This window comes from Mesoplodon densirostris, chromosome 11 (assembly GCF_025265405.1).
Source record: "Mesoplodon densirostris isolate mMesDen1 chromosome 11, mMesDen1 primary haplotype, whole genome shotgun sequence".
Lineage (NCBI taxonomy): Eukaryota > Metazoa > Chordata > Mammalia > Artiodactyla > Ziphiidae > Mesoplodon > Mesoplodon densirostris.
This window is the reverse complement of record NC_082671.1, coordinates 52,332,634-52,358,247: the sequence shown is the minus strand read 5'-3', so window position 1 is coordinate 52,358,247 and position 25,614 is coordinate 52,332,634.

Below are 25,614 nucleotides of genomic sequence, written 5' to 3'. Positions count from 1 at the left end.
TGCGCTCTCCCGGGGAAGTTGTCCCTGGATCCCAGGACCCTGGAAGTGGTGGGCTGCACAGGCTCCCAGGAGGGGAGGTGTGGAGAGTGACCTGCGCTCGCACATAGGCTTGTTGGTGGCGGCAGCAGCAGCCCCAGTGTCCCACGCCCGTCTCTGGGGTCCGTGCTTTCAGCCGCGGCTCGTGCCTGTCTCTGGAGCTCCTTTAAGCACCGCTCTTAATCCCCTCTCCTCGTGCACCAGGAAACAAAGAGGGAAGAAAAAGTCTCTTGCCTCTTTGGCGGCTCCAGACTTTTTCCCAGACTCCCACCTGGCTAGCCGTGGTGCACTAACCCCTTCAGGCTGTGTTCACGCCGCCAACCCCAGTCCTTTCCCTGGGATCCGACCTCCGAAGCCCGAGCCTCAGCTCCCAGCCCCCGCCCGCCCCGGCGGTGAGCAGACAAGCCTCTCGGGCTGGTGAGTGCTGGTCGGCACCGATCCTCTGTGTGGGAATCTCTCCACTTTGCCCTCCGCATCCCTGTTGCTGTGCTCTCCTCCACTACTCCAAAGCTTCCTCCCTCCGCCATCTGCAGTCTCCTCCCACGAAGGGGCTTCCTAGTGTGTGGAAACCTTTCCTCCTTCATGTCTCCCTCCCACTGGTGCAGGTCCCGTCCCTATTCTTTTGTCTCTGTTTTTTTCTTTTTCCTTTTGCCCTACCCAGGTATGTGGGGGGTTTCTTGCCTTTTGGGAGGTCTGAGGTCTTCTGCCAGTGTTCAGTAGGTGTTCTGTAGGAGCTGTTCCTCATGTAGTGCCGCGGACCAGCCAGAGAAAGAGGATCTCACCGCCCAGGGTCAGAAGGGAAGGGGTAAGGAACTGAAATAGCACCGACGAATGGGGTCAGAAGGACCAAGACAACTGATGGTTGCAAGGCAAATTTTATTGTGCTACAGTTGCAGATTATATAGACTAGAAAAGGGAAGGTTGCCAGATGGTGGTTTACATTATCTACAGACTGTCTCGGCTCAGGGTTAACTTCCCTGGGAGAAAACCCATAAAGCCAGAATCATCAAAAATAACCTTCACGTGCAGTGGGGAGACAACTTTGCTTGTCTCATTTTACATTCTTTCTGATTTCTGGGCCCTGGTGATTTATCTCCCATGGAATGGAACAAGGAGGGGAACAAGTAGGGACAGTCCCTTCAAGCAGCGGCGGCATGCCTGGCATGTCCGCAGCCTGCTCTCAAGGCTGACTGCTTCCCACAATGTAGATGTATTTCTGATGTATTTGTGGGGAGGGAGGTGACCTCCGCGTCTTACTCTTCTGCCATCTTGAAGCTCCTCCAAGACATTCTCCTGATAATCAAGATTATTGATTTAAGATTATTCATTATTATTGAAGATTATTGAGAACCAGCATCAGTGAGAAACCTTGTTCAAACATATATGATACAAAATACAAAACAAATTTTAACACAACTGAGAAGTTTGCAGTAGTTGAAATTACATTTAAAGACTTTAACAGCTCTTTCTTTCCTTTTACTGACAAAGGAAATTAACTTTTCAAGTTTTTCAAATAATGGTGAAGCTCTAATTTTTAGAATTCAAGTGAACTTTTTCTTGTTGAGGTGAAATTAACACAATACACAATTAACCTTTTTAAAGTATACAATTAAGTGACATGAGTACATTCACAATATTGTGCAACAAATACCTCTCTCTAGTTTCAAAACCTTTTCGTCACCCAAGAATAACACCTCATACTCATAAAGTAATCACTTTCCTTTCCCCTCTCCTTCCAGCTCTTGTCAACTACCAACCTGCTTTCTGTCTATTTGGATTTGCCTGTTCTGGATATTTCATATAAAAGGGATCACACAATATGTGATCTTTGTGTCTGGCTTCTTTCACTTAATGTTTTTGAAGTTCATTCAAGTTGTAGCATGTAACAATACTCCATTTCATTTTATAGTCAAATAATATTCCACTGTATTTGTTTATCCATTCATCTGTTGTTGGCCATTTGGGTTGTTTTCACCTTTTGGCTACAGTGAATGTCATGAACATGCATGAACAAGTTTAGTTTGAGTGCCTATTTTCAGTTCTTTGGGGTATGTGCCTAAGAGTAGAATTTCAGGGTCATATGGTAATTCTACATTTAACTTTTTTGAGGAATTGCCAAACTGTTTCCACAGAAGCTGTACCATTTTACATTCCCACCAACAATGCATGATGGTTCTTATTTCACCTCATATTTGTCAGAATGGCCATCATCAAAAAGACCACAGATAACAAATGCTGGTGAGGATGTGGAGGAAAGGGGACACTTGTACACCTTTGGTGGGAATTTACCAATTTACAGTGCAGCCACTGTGGAAACCGGTATAGAAGTTCCTTAAAAAACTAAAATAAAACTACAATATGATCCAGCAATTCCACTCCTGGGTATATATCTGAAGAAAATGAAAACACTAAGTTGAAAAGATACATGCTCCCCAATGTTCACAGCAGCTCTATTTACAATAGCCAAGACATAGAAGCAACATAAGTGTCTGTCAACAGCTGAACAGGAAAAGAAGATGTGGTCTATATATACAACGGAATACTACGCAGCCATAAAAGAATGAAATTTTGTCATTTGCAACATGCTGGATTGACCTGGAGGGTATTATGCTTAGTGAAATAAGTTAGAGAAAGACAAATACATTACGTGATCACTTATATGTGGAATCTAAAAAATAAAACAATTGGATGAACATAACAAAACAGAAACAGACTCACAGATGCAGAGAACAAACTAGTGGTTACTAGTGGGGAGAGGGTGGAGTGAGGGGAAGACAGCAATAGGAGATTAAGAGGTAGAAACCACTATGTAGAAAATAAATGGGCTATAAGGATGTATGGTATAGCACAAGGGATTTGGCTAATATTTTATAACAACTTCAAATGAAGTATAATCTATAATATTTTGAATCAGTATGTTGTACACTTGAAACCAATATAATATTATTAACTATACCCCAAGTGGAAAAAAAAACATGAAAAATCTGAAATAAACAAACCAACTTTCCACCTCAAGGAAATACAAAAAGAATAAACAAAACCCAAAGTTAGTAAAAGGAAAGATATAACAAAGATTAGAGTAGAAATAAATGAAGTAGAGACTAAAAAGACAATAGAAAGGATCAATGAAGCTAATAGCTGATTCTTTGAAAAGATAAACAGAAATGACAAACTTTAGCGAGACTCCCCAGGAAAAGTAGACAGGACTCAAATAAAATCAGAAATTAAAGAGCAGATATATACAACTGATACCACAGAAATACAAAGGTTCATAAGAGACTTCTATGAACAATTATACCCCAACAAATTGAACAACCTAGAGGAAATGGATAAATTTCTATAAACATATAACCTATCAATACTTAATCATGAAAAAATAGAAGAATCTCAACAGACCAGTAAGGAGATTGAATAAGTAACCAAAAGCCTCGCAACAACAAAAATCCAGGACCTGATGGCTTTGCTGGTGAATTCTACCAAACATTCAAAGAAGAATTAATACCAATCTTTCTCAAATTCTTCCAAAAAGTAGTAGAGGAAGGAACTCTTTCAAATGTATTTTACAAGTCCAGTATTATCCTGATACCAAAACCAGACAAGGCTGCCTGCCACAAGAATTGGCCAATATCCCTGCTGAACATAGGTTAAAAAAAATCCTTAACAAAATATGAGCAAATCAAATTCAACAATACATTAATGGATAATACACCATGATCAACTGGGATTTATTCCAGGGATCCAAAGATGGTTCAACATTTGTAGATCTCTCAGTGTGATACACCACATTAACAAAATGAAGGATAAAAACCATGTAATCACTTCAACAGTTGCAGAAAAAGCACTTGACAAAATTCAACATCCACTTATGAAAAAAACTCTCAACAAAGTGGGTATAGAGGGAATGTACTTCAACATAACAAAGGCCATATATGACAAATCTATAGCCAATATCATACTCAATGATAAAAAGCTGAAAGCTTTTCCTCTAAGATCAGGAGCAAGGCAAGGATGCCTACTCTCACCACTTTTTAAAAACAATTTACTTATTTATTTGGTTATGCCGGGTCTTAGTTGTGGCAGGCAGTCTCCTTAGTTGCAGCTCGTGGGATCCTTAGTTGTGGCTCCCCAGCTGTGGCATGCGGGCCATCCAGTTATGGCATGGGAACTCCTAGCTGCATGCATGTGGGACCAGGGATTGAACCCGGGCCCTCTGCATTGGGAGAACAGAGTCCCAACCACTGTGCCACCAGGGAAGTCCCTCACAAAAATGGGTAGAAGATCTGAATAGACATTTCTAAAGAAGACATACAGATAGCCAACAGATACATGAAAATATGCTCTACGTCATTAACCATCAGGAAAATGCAAATTCAAACCACAGTGAGACACCACCTCACACCTATTAGAATGGGTATTTTCAAAAAGACAACAAATAACAAATGTTGGTGAGGATGTATAGAAATGGGAACACTCGTACACTGTTGGTTGGAATGTAAATTGGTGTAGCCACTGTGGAAAACAGTATAGAGTTTTCTCAAAAATTAAAACTAGAACTACCATATGATCCAGCCTTTCCACTTCTGGTTATTTATCCAAAAAAGAAAAGAAAAGAAAAGAAAACACTATCTCAAAAAGATATATACACCCCATCCTCATTGCAGCATTATTTATAATAGCCAAGATATGGAAACAACCTAAGTGTCCATTGATGGATGAATGGATAAAGGTACACAATGGAATATTATTCAACCATAAAAAAGAATGAAATCTTGCCATTTGTGACCACATGGATGGACCTCAAGATCATTTTGCTATGTGAAATGAGTCAGACAGAGAAATATAAATACTGTATGATCTCTCTTACATGTGGAATCCAAAAAAAAAAATCTTGAAAACCAAGCTCATCTATATAAAGAACAAATTGATGGTTGCCAGAGGTGGAAAGTGGGGTTAGGAGGAATGGTTGTTTGTTTTTGTTTTCAGTTTAAACAAATAGAATAAAATAATTAAAAAATATCTGGGGGGCTTTCCTGGTGGCGCAGTGGTTCAGAGTCCACCTGTCAAGGCAGGGGACACAGGTTTGAGCCCTGGTCCGGGGGGATCCCACATGCCGTGGAGCAGCTGGGCCCGTGCGCCTGGAGCCGGTGCTCTGCAACAGGAGAAGCCACCGCAATGGGAAGCCCACACACCGCAGCGAGGAGTGACCTCCGCTCGCCGCAACTAGGGAAAGCCTGTGCACAGGGACGAGGACTCAACGAAGCCAAAGATTAAATAAATAAATAAATTTATTTATTTTTAAAAAAAATTGGGGCAAGAGCAGTAAAGATGGAGCTTCATCATGTACAATCCTCAATCTACGTGGGTTGTTTTCAGTTAATGATGCTATCTCATAACAATTTTTTTCCCTCATCGAATAGATGTGTCTGTTCTTTAAGCATGAAGCTCAAACAGTGGAGGGGAAAGTGCTCTGAGTACAGTCAGAGGACCAAGTTCTTGACCTGGCTGTGTGATCTGGGGCAATTCTTACTCTTCTATCATGACAGTCCTTCTACATTCCCAAATTTAGCTCATCTTCTCAGAGTGATGAACCCAAGGCAGGCCTCAAAATTCTTTTGTTGATTCATTACTGGGTCCATTCATTATATTGCTCATAGTATTTTAACCCTTGGATGTGTGAGATATATTAGGGCAATCCAGGCTACAAACGAGAGCAACAGAACTTTCTAACATTTATTCCACTACTTTAAAATCACTACAAATGTTCCTCCTGTTTTGATAATCCATTGATTATCAAAAATAATGTTGGCATGGTTGGCAATTGAAGAGTCTACAAGTATAACAATTATTGTTTGTTTTAAAAGACACCATTCTTAATCCAAAAAATAACACAAATGAACTTATTTATGAAACAGAAACAGACTCACAGACATAGAAAAGAAACTTATGGTTACCAAAGGCGAAAGGAGGTAGGAGACAGATAAATTAAGAGTTTGGGGTTAGCGGATACACACTACTATATAAAAAATAAATAAAGAAAAAGGTCCTGTTGTATAGCACAGGGAACTATATTCAATATCCTGTAATAAACCATAATGGGAAAGAATCTGAAAAACAATATGTATATATATGTATAAGTGAATCACTTTGCTGTATACCTGAAACTAACACAACATTGTAAATCAACTATAGTTCATTTTTTAAAAAGACACCATTCTTAATCATTCAGGATATGAAAGTTTCTCTCAGAATTCCCTCGGTGTCTGAACTTTAAGTAGTCTCTTGGTGGGCTCCTTCTCACCAAGAGTAGGGAATTTTCAGTATAGGGCAGTTGGAGAAATGACTGCTCTGGGAATCCATTCTTTTTGTCTGTTGTTTTTGCTTTCTGTCTCCAAGGAGTGCAGCTCTGATGGACCAAGAGGCCTTATTCACAATGGCAAAGGCATGGAGTAAAAGTAGATTGCTAGCAGGCCTAAGCTTTGGTGAAGTCCTGGATCTGCTCCTTTTATTGCTCATTTTAGGTGAATTATTATGATCAGTGCAATGAATAGTTAGGGTTGGAGTAGGAAACTGGAAAGAGTGTGTTTAAACTAGAATCATATGACAAAGGACAATGATCACACTTATTTCACGTGCTTTCTCCAGTGAGGTGGAATAGATTATACATGTGGTTTTAGGGACATCAGAACTTTCTAGAAATGGATCAAAGCTCAGGATTTGCATATAACCACATGAAGGTTGCTGCTTGGGGAGCAAGAGGGTAGCTGATCCTTGGTTCCTTCAGAAGTGAGTAGCTGTTTCCCTGGATTGACTCAGCCATCAGAGTCTCCCTGCCATTCCCCTTGTGCTGGCTTTTGGATCTTTTATCTGCTTATTACCTCCTCTACTGAAGAGGACTGGTGGCCAGGGCTGGAGGGAGGGCAGGGAAAGCAACCCCTATTAAAGATTTTGTTTCTTGTTTTCAATTCTAGCCTGGGGGTCATGGTAAAAGAGGCTGATGTTCATAACCGTAGGATGTGGTTTGGGGGCTACACATAGATTTAATTTATCCATCTGCCCTTCTCTCTCTCCTCCCTTTCCACATACAGCCATGAATTGACTGTATAGCAACGCTCTTATGCTCTGGGAAAATGCAGTTTGAGAGTGTGTGTAGAGGGGGAAGGGGACTAATCTCCTTTTTTCTTTTCTACTCTTTAAGTGTGCAGTGTTCTCTCAACTGGGCTGAGTTATTATCAGAGGACCAGCAGCTTTCCTCTTTCATAATTGCAATGAAAACAGGTGCAGGGAGACAGTTTGCAGTTTGGAAATTTGTTGTTACTGAGTTTAGGTGCAAAATGGTAGCTGCTTTAGGAGACAAAAAAAGTACTTACAACATTGGCCTTGTATTGAACTTTGGCTCCTTACGAGATATGACTTTGCCCCTGATCAGAGATGTTTATTTTCATTTCTGTCTATGGGAACTACTTTGTAAATGTTTTAATCAAAATATGTCTTCCTTTCTATTGATATCAACAGGTACATCCGGTGACTTGGGGGTTTGTGGATAGATTGATGACTGAGTCACAACTTTGTAGATTCTATCTTCAAATATCATGCTAATGGTGATGACAATAATGAGGATGATGAAGATGAATGAAACCTACGTTCTCACCTGTACAAATTCACCTGTCCCTGAAGTCTCCATTCAGTGGAAGCTATTGAACCTGAGGGAAACAGAGAGTTATTGGCATCAGACAGACTGACTTAGCTGTTTGCCATCTCTGTGACCTTGGGAAAGTCAGTTAACCTTGCTAAGCCTACATTTCCTGATGTGAAAAATAGGGATTATAATAGTGGAGATATAATATTTAAAGTGGATGTTTGTCATTATTTTTGGCTGTCCAGCACGTGGACTCTCCCTCCTATGTTTAAGGAATTCTTTCACAATATAATGCCACCTACTTGCTCTCCCAGCCTACCTTGCAACGAGGGTATAGGCACCTGCCCTAGAGGTGCAGGTCAAAAGGGAATTTTTACAGAGGATTGTGGCAGAAGGTGCCCCAATTTTCTGGGGCAGTGTGGTGGCAGATACGGCAGTGTTAGTGGTACAGGTTGCGCTGGCCACTTCCCAGGTCAGCGATAGTTGCCTCACCAAACTTGTTCAGCGGTAAGATTTTAGCTGGTATTTCTGCCTGTAGAACCTCAAAACTGGTGCTCCTGGTCAACAGACCTGAGATGTTGTGAACTTTTTAGGGAGAGATTTTGAAGGTAATTGCTGGAAGGAATCTATAGATGCAAACTTGATTTTCATAGAATTGACTGGAAGAGACTGGACTTAGTCCAACTTATGCATTTATAGATGAGGAAGGCTCAGGGACATGAAGTGAATTACTCAGTGCCACCTGCTAGTGGCCGATCTGAGCTAGAGCCTGAATTTTCTAAATTCTGAGCCATTTGTTCTTTACCCCACACACCACCTCATGCTATTTCAGTTTAAGTGTTTAACAAACATATATGGCAGGTATGGCTTAGGTTCTATGATGAATTGTAAAATAACCATGGGTGATACTTTGGATTGTTCAATGAAATAATTGAATATACACATAACCAGAACAAATAGAGACCAGAGGCAGAATACACACATCACCAGAAAGAATAGAGACCAGAGTAAAAGAGCACAGCACACACTTGTCCCTGTGGCTATGGAACCACAGGGCAGGGCATTCTTCATGGGCTAAAGTCAGGGAAGGTCTCATGGAGAGAGTGAGAATTGAACTGGTTGTGTGGGTGCAGATTACTTTTTTTTTTTTTGGCATGCACAACATGACTTGCAGCATCTTAGTTCCCCAACCAGGGATTGAACTCACACCCTCAGCAATGAAAGCACGGAGTCCTAACCACTGGATTGCCAGGGAATTCTGCAGATTACTTTTTTAGAAAAGGGTTAAGGTGAAGCCAAAGTAAGATATTTACTTGTGGGTTTATTTGTTTTTGAGAGAGCATCAGGGTAGATCTTTTAAAAATACCATGGAGGGGGCTTCCCTGGTGGCGCAGTGGTTGAGAGTCCGCCTGCCGATGCAGGGGACGCGGGTTCGTGCCCTGGTCTGGGAGGATCCCACATGCCGCGGAGCGGCTGGGCCCGTGAGCCATGGCCGCTGAGCCTGCGCGTCCGGAGCCTGTGCTCCACAAAGGGAGAGGCCACAACAGTGAGAGCCCCGCATACCACAAAAAACAAAAACAGAAACAAAAACAAAAACCATGGAAATGATAGGATATGAAGTATGATGCTTAAATAAAACAAAAATTTTAAATCTATGCTATAAACTCTTAGAGGATGTCCTGTTGATTTTTTGTCTTAATCATCTTTGGACATTTAACACGCATTCATAATAAATTGGAAATGTCAGTGAAAACATCTTTATGGCATTTTTATATCACTTGGTGGTTTTTAAGGTATATTTATGTGGGACTTCCCTGGTGGTCCAGTGGTTGAGAATCTGCCTTCCAGTGCAGGGGATGTGGGTTTGATCCCTGGCTGGGGAACTAAGATCCCACATGCCAGGGGGCAACTATGCCCAAGCACTGCAACTACTGAGCCCGTGCTCCACAACTAGAGAGAAGCCTGTGCACTGCAATGAAGAGCCTCCAGTATATTCAAGAGCCTCCAGTAGATTCAAGTCCAGGCACCTCCTAAGCACGCAGTAAATACTTGCTGGTGGCTGTATTTTCTCTGTAATGTGGGATGCCTGTAGCCTCAGCTCTGTCACAGGGCAAGGTCATTACTCTGTCATTACCTCTTACCTCAGTTTCCATCTTCTCCTTCTTCACACTTCAGAGCAAGGGCCAGAGAACTTATGCTTTTGCAACAATATCAGAGACAAAATAAACTGAGAACTCATTGAAATAATCCATGATACACAATTTCTATCTTAGCTCAAAAGATGCAGGAAGGACAAGAGTAATTATGGTAGTTTTCATCTAAACATACATACAGACACAGATAAACACATACACAATTATAGGTACACTTATGTGCACCAAGAATACACACACACACACATACACACTGTGTACCCAGTGCCTAATTTAATTCAGGCTTGGGACACAGTAAATATTTGTTGAATGAATGAATGAAACAATGCCTTATCAGATTTGCACAAATTATTAGTTGCTTGTGTAGCTCATTTGCAGGTCACCAGAAAATGAAATCAAAACAAAACAAATCTACTTTCTAGTTAAGATACATTCTTAAAGAACTCTTTTTCAAAATTATTCTAGGAAAACATTTATCCTCCCCAAATTCTTAGAGTCAAATAAGACTACACTTCTTGAATTCCACTTTCCTACTCTATCCCTGTATACCTCCAGTTGCAATGGTCAGAGATAAGTATCCTTTTCTGTCTTATAGATTAGGAAACTGAGGCATAGCCAAGTCTTGTAGTTGAGACTTGAATTTAAGCTAGCAAAACTAAATTCAGAAAAAGGCAGGAAATGTCCTGTAATTCTGATTTTTCTTATCAGTAATATACCCCTCAGACTCACAGATATTGTAAAAAATTCACAGCCAAGACTATATATATATATATATGTTTGTTTGTTTGTTTGTTTGTTTGTTTGTTTTTGTGGTACACGGGCCTCTCACTGTTGTGGCCTCTCCCGTTGTGGAGCACAGGCTCCAGATGCGCAGGCTCAGCGGCCATGGCTCACGGGCCCAGCCGCTCCGCGGCATGTGGAATCTTCCCGGACCGGGGCATGAACCCGTGTCCCCTGCATTGGCAGGCGGACTCTCAACCACTGCACCACCAGGGAAGCCCCAAGACAATATTTTTAAGAGCTCAACTCTCCCTAAATTGATCTGTAGATTTAATACATTCTTAATCAAAATCTCAGCAGCCTGTATTGGTAGAAATTGAGAACCTGATTCTAAAATGTATATGAAAATGCAAATGACCGAAGCAATTTTAAAAATGAAGAACAAAGTTGGAGGTCCCATACTACCAAATTTCAAGACCTAATAAAGCTACAGTAATCAAGACAGTGTGGTATTAGTGAAAAGGTGGACATATAGATCAATGAAACAGAAAAGTTCAGAAATAGGCCCATATATTTAAGATCTGTTGATTTTTTTAAACAAAAATAGCAATTCAATGAGAAAAAAATTATTTTCAATGAATGGTGATGGAGAGATTGTAGATTTATAAGAAGAAAAAATGAACCTTGATTCTTACCTCACACCATATGTAAAATGGATTACAAACCTAAATTCTAGAAGAAAATATAGGAAAAGAAATCTTTATGTCCTTGAGGTAGGCAGAGTTCTTAGATAGACATGAAAATCATGAACTATTAAGAAAAAATAATAAATCAGGCTATCAAAATTAAAAGCTTTTGCTCTTCAGACGACACCCTGAGGAAAATGTAAAGGCAAGCCATAGAGTGGGAGAAAATTTTTTGCATATATGTTAATTATCTATTGTTGCATAACTAATTACTCCAAAACTTAGCATCTTTAAAGGACAAACACTTATTATCAGTTTCCTGTGGCCGAGAATCTGGGAGGGTGCAGTTAAGCTGTTGGCTGGGGTTACAGTCATCTCCAGACTTGACTGGAGAAAGGTTCACTTCCAAGCCTACTTATATGGCTATTGGCAGAAGATCCACCAAGACTTCTCGGTTCCTAGTCACTTGAGACCCTCCATAGGTTGTTTATCAGTCCTCAGGACACAGATCTGGCTTTTCCTAGAATGAGTAGCTCGAGAGAGAGGGGTAGAGCACACCAAAACAGCAGCTACAGTCTTTTTATGACCTGCTTTCCAAAGTGATATCTCATAACTCTGTCATATTCTATTTGCTAAAAGTGAGTCCCTACATGCAGCCCACCCTCAAGGGAAGTTGAACTAAGCTCCATCTCTTAACAGGAGGAGTGTCCAAGAATTTTTGGACTAGCTTTAAAACTACCACAACATGCAGCTTACGCAGAATTTGTGTACAGAATATACAGAGAACACAAACTCTATAGTAAGCAAAAACTCTATAAAATATAAGTAAAAGAATTCAACAGACACCTTAAAAAAGAGGATATTATAATGTCTAATAAGCACATGAAAGGATGTTTAACATCACTGGTCATCAGGGAAATGCGTGTGAACACCAGTATACACCAAGGGTAAAATTAAAAAGACTGGACATTTTGACTAAATGTTTGCAAGGGTGTGAAGACACTGGGACATAACATTGCTGGTGGGAATGTGAAATAGTATAACCACTTTGGAAGTCTGTCAGTTTCTTAAAAAGTGAAACATGCACATAACATATGGTCTAGGCATCCCACTATGGCTACCCAAGAAAAACAAACAGATGACAGCATAAATGTTTGTACACATGTGTTCACAGCAACTTTATTCACAATAGCTATAAGAACTGGAAATAACCCAAATATCTATCAACATGTAACAGAGAAACAAAATGTGGCACATCCATACCATGGAGTATAATTCAGCGACACAAAGGAGCAAACTACACGAAATACACAAAACAACATGGATGAATCTCAAAATCATTATGCTAAGGGAAAGAATCCAGACACAAAGGGGTACACACTGTATGAATCCAATTGCATAAGATTCTAGGAAATGGAAACTAATAGTGACGAAAGCAGATCAGTTTTGCCTTGGGCTGTGGGTCCGGGGAAGAACAGCCGACAAGGCAGCACAAGGAACCTTTGGGGGCAGGTGGAAATGTTCCGTATCTTGATTGCTGGGATGGTTTTGAAAGTGTATACATCTGTCAAAGCGTATCAATTTGTATACCTTAAATGGATGAAGTCTCCTGAATATGAATTATATTTTAATAAAATTGAGTTTAAAAAGATGAGTTTGGGGAGGATGTAAAAATCAATAATTTTGCATGTCTACAACTGTTAAATATCACTTTGTACGAGTACATTCACCACTTGCATAACTTGTGGCTTGGCAAAGCATTAAATTATCTGAATTTCAATGTTCTTGTCTGTGAAATGTGTGTATTTGGCAGAGGTGAAGGCAGATGGAGAGGCAGGGAGGGTTTGCCTTGTTGGATTAAGTGATCTCTGAGGCTCCATCCAGTTGTTGCAAAATCCTGTCTCCCTACAATGTGGACAAGAGCCCATGCCTTGGAATTCAACAGACCTGGATTCAATTCTGGCTCTGCTATTTCTAGCAGTGTGACCATGGACCAGTTACTAAGTCTCAGTTTCCTCAAAGGTAAAATAAGGATAATATTACTTACACTGAAATGAATTGACATATAAAACACCCAAGACACAAAGAAGAAGGCACAGAGAAGGTGTTTGATGAATATTCATTTTCTTCCTTCCCCTTCCAGAAAGGTCTTAACACAATCAAATTTGAAATTATGGGTCCTAAGGAAATTAGGACAATTTTCAAGAGCGTTAAGATGTCAGCAAAATCTGTAGCTTTTGACTGTGCAAAGTATAATGGTAAACTGAAGAATAAAAATACATCTAAGGAGGAAAGTAAAATGAGAGTTAAATCTTTATTTGTTTCAAATCAGTACTTCAAATTCCAAAGAGACACAAGTCACTTCTTCAAAATAGGAAAATGCATTGTAAGTAACATATATATATATATATATATCACCACACTTATTAACAAGCTTAATTTGAAAAATGGAAGTAGTTGTTGGAAGTGGATAGTTGATGATAAGTACCTTCACCCACAAAGCATTACAAGAAAACCTAAAGCATATGCCCATTGCTAAGCTCCAAATAAAACAGGTGCATGATGAGTGTGTTATACTGTCTATATTACCTCCATGAATGTTTTCAGTTTTGTTTCGTTTTTTTTTTTTTTTTTTGCCAACTTGGTGAATATTATCTATTACTTTCCTGGTCTAAAGTCAGTATGAGCTATATAATGTTTATATCAGAAAAGCAAGTATTGCATATTGGGTACAGAGTGAGAAATGCAAGAAAAAATACTTTTAAAAATGGAGAGGTATTATCTCCTGATTTAAAAGAGGGGGTCAAGAAAATAGTTAAATTGATTGTAAGTATTTGAATTCTTTTAATGGTTTTTATTACAATTTGTTCAATATTTCACTCGGGAATTTCAAATGTTAATTAGGAATGCTGTTTTTTCGTCTCATCCATCAGGGCATGAAGCCAGGAGTTTGTTTTTGCTAGTTGGTGCAATAGCTTATTGTCGGTTATGTTAAGACTCATTTAAACCAGCTAAACGGGAGTAAATGTTCCTTAAAACAAATGAAGCTTTCAGAAAATAATTGAACTCATCAAGTAGCTACTGAATGCCTACTTTGTGCGATTGTAGTGACGATGTCTCCCAGTTTCTGCTCTACTACTTCTTTCTCATGTCATTTCCCTTTGTTCTACCTTTCTTTCTTTTTTTTTTTTTTCTGGTACACGGGCCTCTCACTGTTGTGGCCTCTCCCGTTGTGGAGCACAGGTTCCGGACACGCAGGCTCAGTGGCCATGGCTCACGGGCCCAGCCACTCCGAGGCATGTGGGATCTTCCCGGACCGGGGCACGAACCCGTGTCCCCTGCATCGGCAGGCGGACTCTCAACCACTGCGCCACCGGGGAAGCCCTCTACCTTTCTTTTTTAGATTGCATGCTCCCTGTTGGGGAGCAGGTTGGGACTTACTTTGCCAGTGGACACCTGCACCCATGAATGCCCTATATGCAAGTGGCGTTCGGTGTGGAGTGGCAGCAAGCTAGAAATCCAGTTCCCCTCCATATAGAACATTTGATGTATATCATGTCTCATATCTTCTTTTTTTTTTTTTCACGACCCACTATTCTTTTCTTTTTTTTTAACATCTTTTCTGGAGTATTGCTTTACAATGGTGTGTTAGTTGCTGCTGTATGACAAAATGAATCAGCTATACATACACATATATCCCCATATCCCCTCCCTTTTGCTTCTCCCTCCCTCCCACCCTCCCTACCCCACCCCTCTAGGTGGACACAAAGCACCGAGTTGATCTCCCTGTGCTATGCAGTTGCTTCCCACTAGCTATCTATTTTACGTTTGGTGGTGTATATATGTCCATGCCACTCTCTCACTTTGTTCCAGCTTACCCTTCCCCCTCCCCGTATCCTCAAGTCCATTCTCTAGTAAGTCTGTGTCTTTATTCCCGTCTTACCCCTAGGTTCTTCATGACATTTCTTTTTTTCCTTAGATTCCATATATATGTGTTAGCATATGGTATTTGTCTTTCTCTTTCTGACTTACTTCACTCTGTATGACAGTCTCTAGGTCCATCCACCTCACTACAAATAACTCAGTTTTGTTTCTTTTTATGGCTGAGTAATATTCCATTGTATACATGTGCCGCATTACCTCCTCTTTCCATGTAGACAGGTGAGAGGTGTTGGAAATGAATGCAGGTGGAGTTTAGGACCCTGAATCTGGTGCTCAAACAGGTAATGAATGCTTGTCATCCATGCCTGCTTAGAATGTTCTCTGCTGGGAAGCACAACCACAGTGGTGAGTGCCAACAAACCAGAGGCCCCTTGTAAGTTTCAGGGAGCTGCTTCTCTGACTTTAGAAGAGAAAAAAAAATTCATATTCAACTAGACCACCATTTCCTCTCCAGTTTTTCCAGTAGAGTGAATGAAAGTGATATCCAGGCCCAATCATCTGAAGCACTGAGAAGGAATTCAGCAGCTCAGCTCTGCAAAGATGTAAATTTCCTCCTCTGAGGTTGAAAATGGAGCCACCAGGCTGTAAAATTTGAGCTCTGTGATGTTTGCCTCAGCCTCTGAGAAACATGCAATGGAACTTGTGTAAATAGAAAGCTGAATAGCTTGTTTTGTCCTGGATGACTTAGGCATAGGGCTGCCTAGAAATAAGAAAGGTGGACCAGATGACCCCTCAGATTCTCCCAGGAGCCTTGTATTTATGAGTCCTTGGCAGACTTCCAGGTTCTCCCCAATTGTCTCCAAACTGTCTGCCCAAATTCATGAACCTGATTCCTTCATGTAAAAGTTCTATTTCTGTCAATTTGGTATTTTAATAATAGCCTGTTCATCTACCCCTTTTGCCTCCATACAACTTATTTATTTATTCAACAAATGTTTACTGAGTACTTACTCTGTGCCAGACACTGTTCTAGGTGCTGGGAATCCAGTAGCAAACCAAACAGACAAAACTCCCTGCTTTGTGGAATTTACATTCTAGTGGAAGAAAAAATGAACAAGATTAATAGTTAAAATATAAGGTAGATTATATAGTGATAAGTACCAAAGAGAAAATCTAAAGTGGAAAAAGGTAATATGTAACTTTAGTGGGTAGCAAGGGTTGAAAGTTTATATACAGTAGCGAGGGGAGGCCCCACTGAGGGTGGGTTTTGAGTAAAGACCTGAAGAAGTAAGGGATGAACCATTCACACATCGAAGGAGAAGCATTCCAGGCGGAGGGAACAGCACATTCAAAGTCTCTGAGTACATAAGTTGGTCTGTGTGCCTTTCCCCCCGACATATTCTTTTCCTGTCATGCTCCTCTCCCTTCCAAATTGTACTTCCTTCAAGACCTCACTTTCTGTCTCTACTTCTTCCACAGAGTCTTCCCCATTCAATACTTGGTCTATTCCAAATCCAGCTTCTTGAGGCATTGTTTTGGGTTTTTACCAATTCTGTAGCGCTTAGGATAGGCTGTCTTCTTAATTTAATCATGTGTTTGCAAGTGTATGTATGTTTAACCAAACAAAGAGCAAGCCCAGGAAGGCCTGGGCCGTGCATCCTGAAAAGGACCCCAGAGGGCAGGGGTTCAACATGTTACTTGATACCACTGGTGCTTACAAAAATGTAAGGATATAAGGTTTCACCTTACATTTTAATTTATGGCTCGCTCCATTTTAATAATTAGCCTCTTTTAGAGTTTCCAGCAATGTATATGAAGGTCCTCGATCATTCCCTTGGGAATGATTTTCTCCATGATCATCTGGCAAACTTTAAACAGTAATTGGAAGCAAAAGTCTGGAGAATTTCACTCCAGAAACAGTTTTGAGCTGGCTGTTACTTTCCTTTTTTTTTTCAAATTAATTTTTATCAGAGTACAGCTGATTTACAATGTGTGTTAGCTTCTGCTGTACACCAAAGTGACTCAGTTATACATATACATATATCCACTCTTTTCTAGATTCTTTTCCCATATAGGCCATTACAGAGTATTGAGTAGAGTTCCCTGTGCTATACAGGAGGTCCTTATTAGTAATCTATTTTATATATTGTAGCGTGTATATGTCAATCCGATCTCCCAATTTATCCCTCCTCCCTCCCCCTTGGTAACCATAAGTTTGTCTTCTACATCTGTGACTCTATTTCTGTTTTGTAAATCAGTTCATTTGTACCAGTTTTTTGGATTCTACATATAAGCAATATCATATATTATCTGTCTTTCTCTATCTGACTTTACTTCACTCAGTATGACAATCTCTAGTTCCATCTAAGTTGCTGCAGATGGCATTATTTCATTCTTTCTTATGGCTGAGTAATTTTCCATTGTATATATGTACCACATCTTTATCCAATCATCTGTCGATGGACATTTAGGTTGCTTCCATATCCTGGCTTTTGTAAATAGTGCTGCAATGAACATTGGGGTGCATGTGTCCTTTTGAATTATGGTTTTCTCTAGATATATGCCCAGCAATGGGATTGCTGGATCGTATGGTAGTTCTATTTTTAGATTTGGAAGGCATCTCCATGCTGCTGTCCATAGTGGTTGTATCAATTTACATTCCCAACGACAGTATAGGAAGGTTCCCTTTTCTCCACACCCTCTCCAGAATTTATTGTTTGTAGATTTTTTGATGATGGCCATTCTGACCGGTGTGAGGTGATACCTCATTGTAGTTTTAATTTGCATTTCTCTAATAATTAGTGATGTTGAGCAGATTTTCATGTGCTTCTCGGCCATCTGTATGTCTTCTTTGGAGAAATGTCTATTTAGGTCTTCTGCCCATTTTTTGATTGGGTTGTTTGTTTTTTTAATATTGAGCTGCATGAGCTGTTTGTATATTTTGGAGATTAATCCCTTGTCGGTCACTTCATTTACAAATATTTTCTTCCATTTTGTGGGAGAAACATTCACTCCAGAAACAATTTTGAGATAGCTATTACTTTTCAAAGATTGCAGACACTTTTTAATAAGGAAGATTTTAATTAAAGGAATATGCCATTAAGGTTTGTTTTTTCAGTTTGTCATTTTAGTCTTTCCTGATATGTGTGTGTACATATATGTATATGTATAGATTTGTATATATTTTATATGTGTGGATATATTGTATATGTTATCATACCACATATATTATGACAATTTATTTTGCAATGTATATTAGTGACATATTAGTATATTAGACAAACAGACTGAACTCAAGTAACCATAAGGCAAGCACTATTGGACATACCATTAAACTAAGCAAGCCACTGTAATGAAACTTTAGATACATCATTGGTACTTTCAGTTTATTCTTAACAAAAGGAAAATGTAGGCTTAAGAAAAAGTCTTCTTTTACTTTGTTACGACTCAGATGTTTGGTGGTTGAAATCTTAAATCTGGGCTTTTTATTTATTCAGATCAGTTTCCCATCTTTCACTCCAGCCATTGCCTCTACTTCTTCTGCCATGTGGCTTTTGTGAGTGGTCATCCTCAAGGTGGGTCCTCTCATCCACTCAGCTGTGAGCTAAATCTCCACCAGGAGAACCCCTTTCAAGAGACCTCTTTTCAATGAGGAAAGAATCCTACTGGGACTTTCAGAAACTTGTATTGTGCAGAGTACCAAGAAATTTTTGGATAGGTAGGGGCATTTTCCACTAAGTGATTCCTAAGACTGGATGCCCAGTTGAAGATATCTCAATAATGCCATGCCAGGAAATGATGCATATTCAGTTCAGCCCTATGCTTTGGATTGCTGCACTGTTTATACACTGGATTCTTAGAGTCTTATCTTACACCAACTATGATGACTTCATTGTTATTCAATCCCCTCTCTAGTTACTCTTTAATTTTGTCCCTTGCCTTCCCTAAAGTAAAGGGCTCACCTGTCTCCTAGGCACTCCATCCATTCATTTAACCAATATTTATTTGCATCTATGATGTGCATTGGGACTGCCACAAAATGATGAAATGGCAGTTTCAGCTCCCAGAAGTTCATAGGCTACCAGAGTTCCAGGCTGGCAATTCCAACACAATATACTAACCGCCATAATGGGGATTTGGCCAATGGAAGCAGGAACAAAAATGATGCCTTAAGCTTGAATAGGGGCAAACCCAGGGAAGACTTCCTAAAGGAAGCAGTGGTTTAGCCAAAACTAAGTTTGTAGGAATTTCCTGAGTGGAGGGCTGGATGGTAGGAAATTCCAGTCAAGAAAGTATAGGCTGGCCTAATCAAGGAGTGGTACATTGATGGTGTGGCTCAGTGCCCTGGGAAGAATGGTAGAAGATAAAGCAGGATGAGTAAGCAGAAACTTCTTTGTGAATAGCATCCTATGCTTAGACTATTTCTTTTTTTTTTTTTTTTTTTGCGGTACATGGGCCTCTCACTGTTGTGGCCTCTCCCATTGCGGAGCACAGGCTCTGGACGCGCAGGCTCAGCGGCCATGGCTCACGGGCCCAGCCACTCCACGGCATGTGGGATCTTCCCGCACCGGGGCACGAACCTGTGTCCCCTGCATCGGCAGGCGGACTCTCAACCACTGCGCCACCAGGGAAGCCCTAGACTATTTCTTATGGGAGGAGAAAATGGGAGGATTTGGAAGATGGTGACAAAAGTACATTTGCATATGAAAGATAATTATTCTAGGATGGATTTCCAGGAAAGGGTGAGACTAGAGATCAGGAGACTGGTTAGTAGATGATTGCTGCAAGTAAGCAGTAGAGCCAAATACAAATCCAGTGACCTGGCTCCAGACTGAGTACTCTTAAGCACTACCTAGGCTGCCTCTCTTGCACAGCGTTCAGGAGTGGAGGCTCAGGGGGCCATCTGCTTGGGTTCAAAACCCTACTCTGACCCTTAGGTGGAGTGGGATTTTTGGCAGATCAATTTGTGTGTTGGGGGGAAGATTAAGTGGATAAATATTTATAAAGTCCCAGTAAGAGTGTCCAGTATATAGTAAGCGTTATGTAAATGTTGGCAATGACGACAAAGATGGTGATGGTTATTGTGATGATGATGGCAAATGTGTCTCTCAGCAGCTCCCACGGGAGGCAGCTCAGCTGGTGTTGACACTTTGCGTCATCAATTTCCAGTACGTAATGGATTTCTGGAAATTGTTGGAACTGATCAGTTGCTCTGGATAGGAAAGTGGAGTCATTTGTCAAGTTCTCCTGAGTATGACCTTGACAATGTATTGGCAGTGAGGTTTCCAGTGAGTTTCTGGAGCACTAGGTACACCATATCCAGAAGCAAGTTGAACTTTTCCAAAAGGCAATGCATATAGATGGTTACCTGATTACCTCCTGTTGTAAGGTTCTCAAATGCTGAGGAGCAACAGAATCGCCTGGAGGATTTGCTAAAACAGATTGCTGGTTCTCACTTCCAGAGTTTGTCATCAGTAGATCTGGGGTGGGGTCCAAGAAACTGCTTATCTAACAAGTTCCAGGGTGATGCTGATGCTGTGGTCTGGGGTCCAGATGTGGAGGACCGCTGCACCGGTGTGCGCTCTGCGGCCGCTCACTGAAGGAGACGCAGCATTCCCAGCTTCCTGCTGCACCCCAGACCCTCCCGCTGACCAGCTCTCCACTCCCTCGCTGTGTATGTGCTCCGGCTCTGACCCTCCCCGGGGGCTGTGTGCTGCCTGGATCTTTTCTTCATCTGTATAGTCAAGAGATTGGCCCAAATCCCCAGGCCTGCAGAATCAGAATTTAGAATTTCTATGGCCGGGGCCCAGGTACTTACTTGCATTTGACCAAGTGCCCAGGGGATTCTGATCCTTCTTAAGAGTCTGAGACTTACAGGACTAGATATTCCCAAAACCCTTCCAGCTCCAGCACTGCAGGATTCCAGACTCCCTCCATGGGAAGCTCCCATGCTGCCTCTGAGGCCAGGTTCTGCCTTTAAAAAAACTGAGATATAATTGACAGAAAAGATTATGTTAGTTTCAGGTGTAAAACATAATGATTGCTATTTGTATGTGTTGCACAATGATCACCACAAGTCTAGTTAACACATGTCCCCACACATAGTTACAAATCTTTTTTTGTGATGGGAACTTTTAAGGTCTATTCTCTAGCAACTTTCAAATATGCTATACATATATATATGTAGAGAGAGTCACCATGTTGTACATTACATCCCCATGACTATGTTTTCTTTTATTTAAACTGAAGTATAGTTGATGTACAATATTAAATAAGTTACAGGTGTACAATATAGTGATTCACAATTTTTAAAGGTTGTACTTCATTTATACTTATAAAATATTGACTGTATTCCCTGTGTTATACAAAATATCCTTGTAGCTTATTTTATACATAGTAGTTTGTATAACTATTTTATCAGTGGCAGTTTGTACCTTTTGACCCTCTTATCCAGGAGCTGCCTTCTGATGGTGCGAGATGGAGCTACCCCTTTTGACCCTGCTTATACTTGGGGCCCAGGCCCCTCCCACCCAGGAGACAAAAAACAATCAGCTGAATCTGCTGGAATCTCGACTTTACGCACCCCTCTTGATAACACACTCATTCACCCCGTGCTCTGATGCCATCCTCCTGCTTGTCTCCCATTTCTTTGGCCCTCACATTATGTTTGCCTGATCTGCTGCAGCTGCCTCTGCCTTATGTACTGTTTTCTAAGAGGCAGTCCGGGACTGCCCACCTCCACGCCCCAAGTGGGCTAGCAAACCTCCTTTACCTGGTGATTCCTGCTCAGCTGCTCAGCTGGCAGTCTGGGGCAGGACCAGTACAGATGAAAATGGCTGAGAAACCAGTGAGCCAGCTGATGAGTGAGCATTTACTGTGCTCCTATGACATCCGGTTCTGTTCCAGGCACTGGGGACACATCGCTAAAAAGACACAGACCCCACCTTCAAGATCTTACATTCTAGGGGCCAAAGACATAAAATAAATGAGTAAACAACAAATAAAAATGAGGATTTTGGAGCTTCCCTGGTGGCGCAGTGGTTGAGAGTCCGCCTGCCGATGCAGGGGACACGGGTTCGTGCCCCGGTCCGGAAAGATCCCACGTGCCGCGGAGTGGCTGGGCCCGTGAACCATGGCTGCTGAGCCTGCGCGTCTGGAGCCTGTGCTCCACAACGGGAGAGGCCACAACAGTGAGAGGCCCGCGTACCGCAAAAAAAAAAAAAAAAAAAAAAAAGAGGATTTTGGATGATGTTGACCAGGAGGGAATCTGTGAGTCCCTGCTCTACAAATGACTTCTCACTGTTGCACTCCACAATCCTGTGGAAGTGGACTCATTATCCTCGTTTTATAGAGACGGGATCTGAACTGAAGCTTAGAGATAAGTAACTTACTGTGGGAATACATAAATACTGTCAATACACACAGTTCCCACAAAACAGGGAACTCTATGTTGTTAAGTGAATACAGTATCACTGAAGAGTATTCACAAAAGGATTTTATAGATAGATTGGTTTTGATCTTATATTATGGATATATATGTGTGTGAGTATATATGCATATATACATATATATATATATATATATATATATATATATATATATATATGTAATGGTTATATACATGTGTCTATATACACACACAGGAAAAAGATCTGAATGAACATGCACCAAAATTTCCATTGGGAGTATCTCTGGAGAGGAGAGTGGAATTGCTGCGAGTGAAGGAGGACCAACCCTTTTTCTTACCTTGTTCTGTATTGTTTGAGTTGCCTAAAATGAGCATGTATTCATGCATTCCTTTTTTTTTTTAAATTTATTTATTTATTTTTGGCTGCGTTGGGTCTTCGTTGCTGTGTGCGGGCTTTCTCTACTTGCGGTGAGCAGGGCCTACTTTTCGTTGTGGTGCGCGGGCTTTTCATTGCGGTGGCTTCTCTTGTGGAGCACGGGCTCTAGGCATGCAGGCTTCAGTAGTTGTGGCTCGCGGGCTCCAAAGTGCAGGCTCGGTAGTTGTGGTGCACAGGTTTAATTGCTCCGTGGCACGTGGGATCTTCCCGGACCAGGGCTCGAACCCTTGTCCCCTGCATTGGCAGGCAGATTCTTAACCACTGTGCTACCAGGGAAGTTCTTGCATTCCTTAATTTAAAAAAATAAATAAAATATTTAAGAAACCTTCTTCTTGTCAACATCCATATACAGTCAGTGTTGCTGGAAAGAGATCTGAATGTGGATCTACTGCCCTTTTAACCCCACCACACGTCACCTCCAGGCAGACGTGGAGGCACCGTGATGCTCACTCTTGGGCAGAAGAAGTGTGGGTGGGACACCCCCGTGGGAGAGGCTAGGACATCAGAAGCCAATGCATGATTCTGCCACTCATTGGAATCACTTGCTGCTGAATTGCCTACAGCTCTTTGTTTTGGAAGAAAACAGGCAACTCTGACATTTTTCATTTGTGAATTTGATTTTTCATCCCATAGTTAACTAAAGGATCACAAACCAAAGTCTGTCAACATCACTAGTTAATCTGGGCAATGAATGCGAAACAAACTCTTTTGGCACCTCGGTGATTCTGATAACTGCGGCCAGCCAGGGTATGGAGGGTTGGTGTGTCATTCTCTAACTTGAATTTCCAGCATCTGTTTCCTGCCGCTTGGCCTGCTTGCTGACTGTTCTTATCTGTAATGCTGGGCTGCAGGATGGATCCCTGGAACGAAAGCCTGGTGAAAATGACTGGGCAATTCTTAGGATAAGACAGAAGGATACATTTATAATACTTCAGGTTGCTGAGCAGCCTCTGTACCATTAAAGACAGTTTTTGCAGTGGGGCAGGTAGGATTTCAGTGACACATTACATAACCACCTTCTGAGGGAGGGCATGTACACTCCAGTGGCAGAAAAAGACAATCACTCTGTTCTACCATGATTAACTGCTATTAATAATTTAAATGTTGCCTTATCATATTACATCATGTATTTCTGCTTACATCCAGTGACCTACATAAGGAAAGCCTTAAGTACTAGGCTTTTGGTCAAAGTAATCTTTTCTTAAAAAAAAAGCATACATGCTCAAATTCCAACTAAATTCTTTCACTGAGATCTATTAGAATATTTCTTTTTGAGGCTTTCAAATATTTTAGAATCATAGACATAAACATTAATCTTAGCAGCATGTTGGTAATGGTGGCAGGCTAAGCATTTTGTCTCTATTCAGTTCAGTTCTTGAGTTCCTACTGCAGCAGAGCACAGTACTAGGTGCTATGGAGGAAAAAAGCATGCTCCTGCCTTTTCACTGTTGAATGGAGGATTAAACAATTACACGTGTATACTGCAAACTGAATATTTAAAATATCAGGAGCAGTACAAAATGCGACAGAGGCTGAGCATTCAGAGGGAGGGTTTTTGTGTGGTTGTGGGGTGTAGAGGGGTGTTAAGGGGGAGGATGGTGATTCGACAGGTGTGGCTGAGGGAAGGGACATCTGTTCTGGAGTCGGGGAAGCCGATGTTTTGGGTCCGTGTGAAGTCACTGCAGGACAGCTCCGATGAGGCTGGTCTCGAAACACTTCTTCTCATTTCCACCCAGAGGCTGTCTCCTGACTCCCACAGACATCCTGTCTTAGAGGTAATGGTCATATCTCAGAACTCACTGTGTGTGAAATGACGGAGAGGCAGCCACCAGGGCTGAGCTTCAAGATGGGTTCATTTCCTTCATTCTCTTCGTTCTCTGGGGAAGGACTGGATGTGTCCGTTGGTAGCTTACAGAAGCCAACTTTGGCTCTTTCAACCTACCGATGCTGCACATCTGCTGGGGTTAAAGTAAGCCGAGAAAAGCTGGCCTTCTGGCATCTCTTGAAATGAGAGTCAGGGGAGGGGATGGGTGTTGCTGTGCCTGGGAAAGTTTGTATTGTGAACTGGAGAGGCACTGGTCACACAGTGCAAGCGTAACGTATTAGTGAAAGGAAGTGGGATGCAGGGTGGTCAGGGCTGAATCCAAATGTCTTTGGTCTTTGTTCTCTAGAAGTGGGGTGGTCTGTGGGGAGCAGGCTTAAGTGACAAACATCTTTGCTAGGCAAATTAGGCTTGGGGGAAGTCTTGCCTCCCTGGTACGTGAGTGGGGATGCTTCAGAAGTAATTCAGGACATCCTGGTTCCCATAAAAGCGGTCCCCAGGATTTGTTCTGTCCATTTCCCTGATAGGCGTGAGGCAGTTTACACGAGAACTGGTTCATCAGATGTCAATCTCCTAAAACCTTGCTCTTTTAATCCATATCACCAAGAAGGCACTGAGTGGCACATTTCTGCCTTTGAAGCAATTCTCAGTGGAGCTCGGAGGCCGAAAAGCACCTGATTGCTGGACTCCGTGTCAAGAAAGATGGTTAAACTTTTACTCTGGGTTGAGATGGGAGCAAGAGATAAGTGAGTATTCTTCCCACCCCCTGCTTTATTTTATTAGTATTATTTCTAACTCTAATATAGATGACTTACAATTTTATATTAGTTTTAGG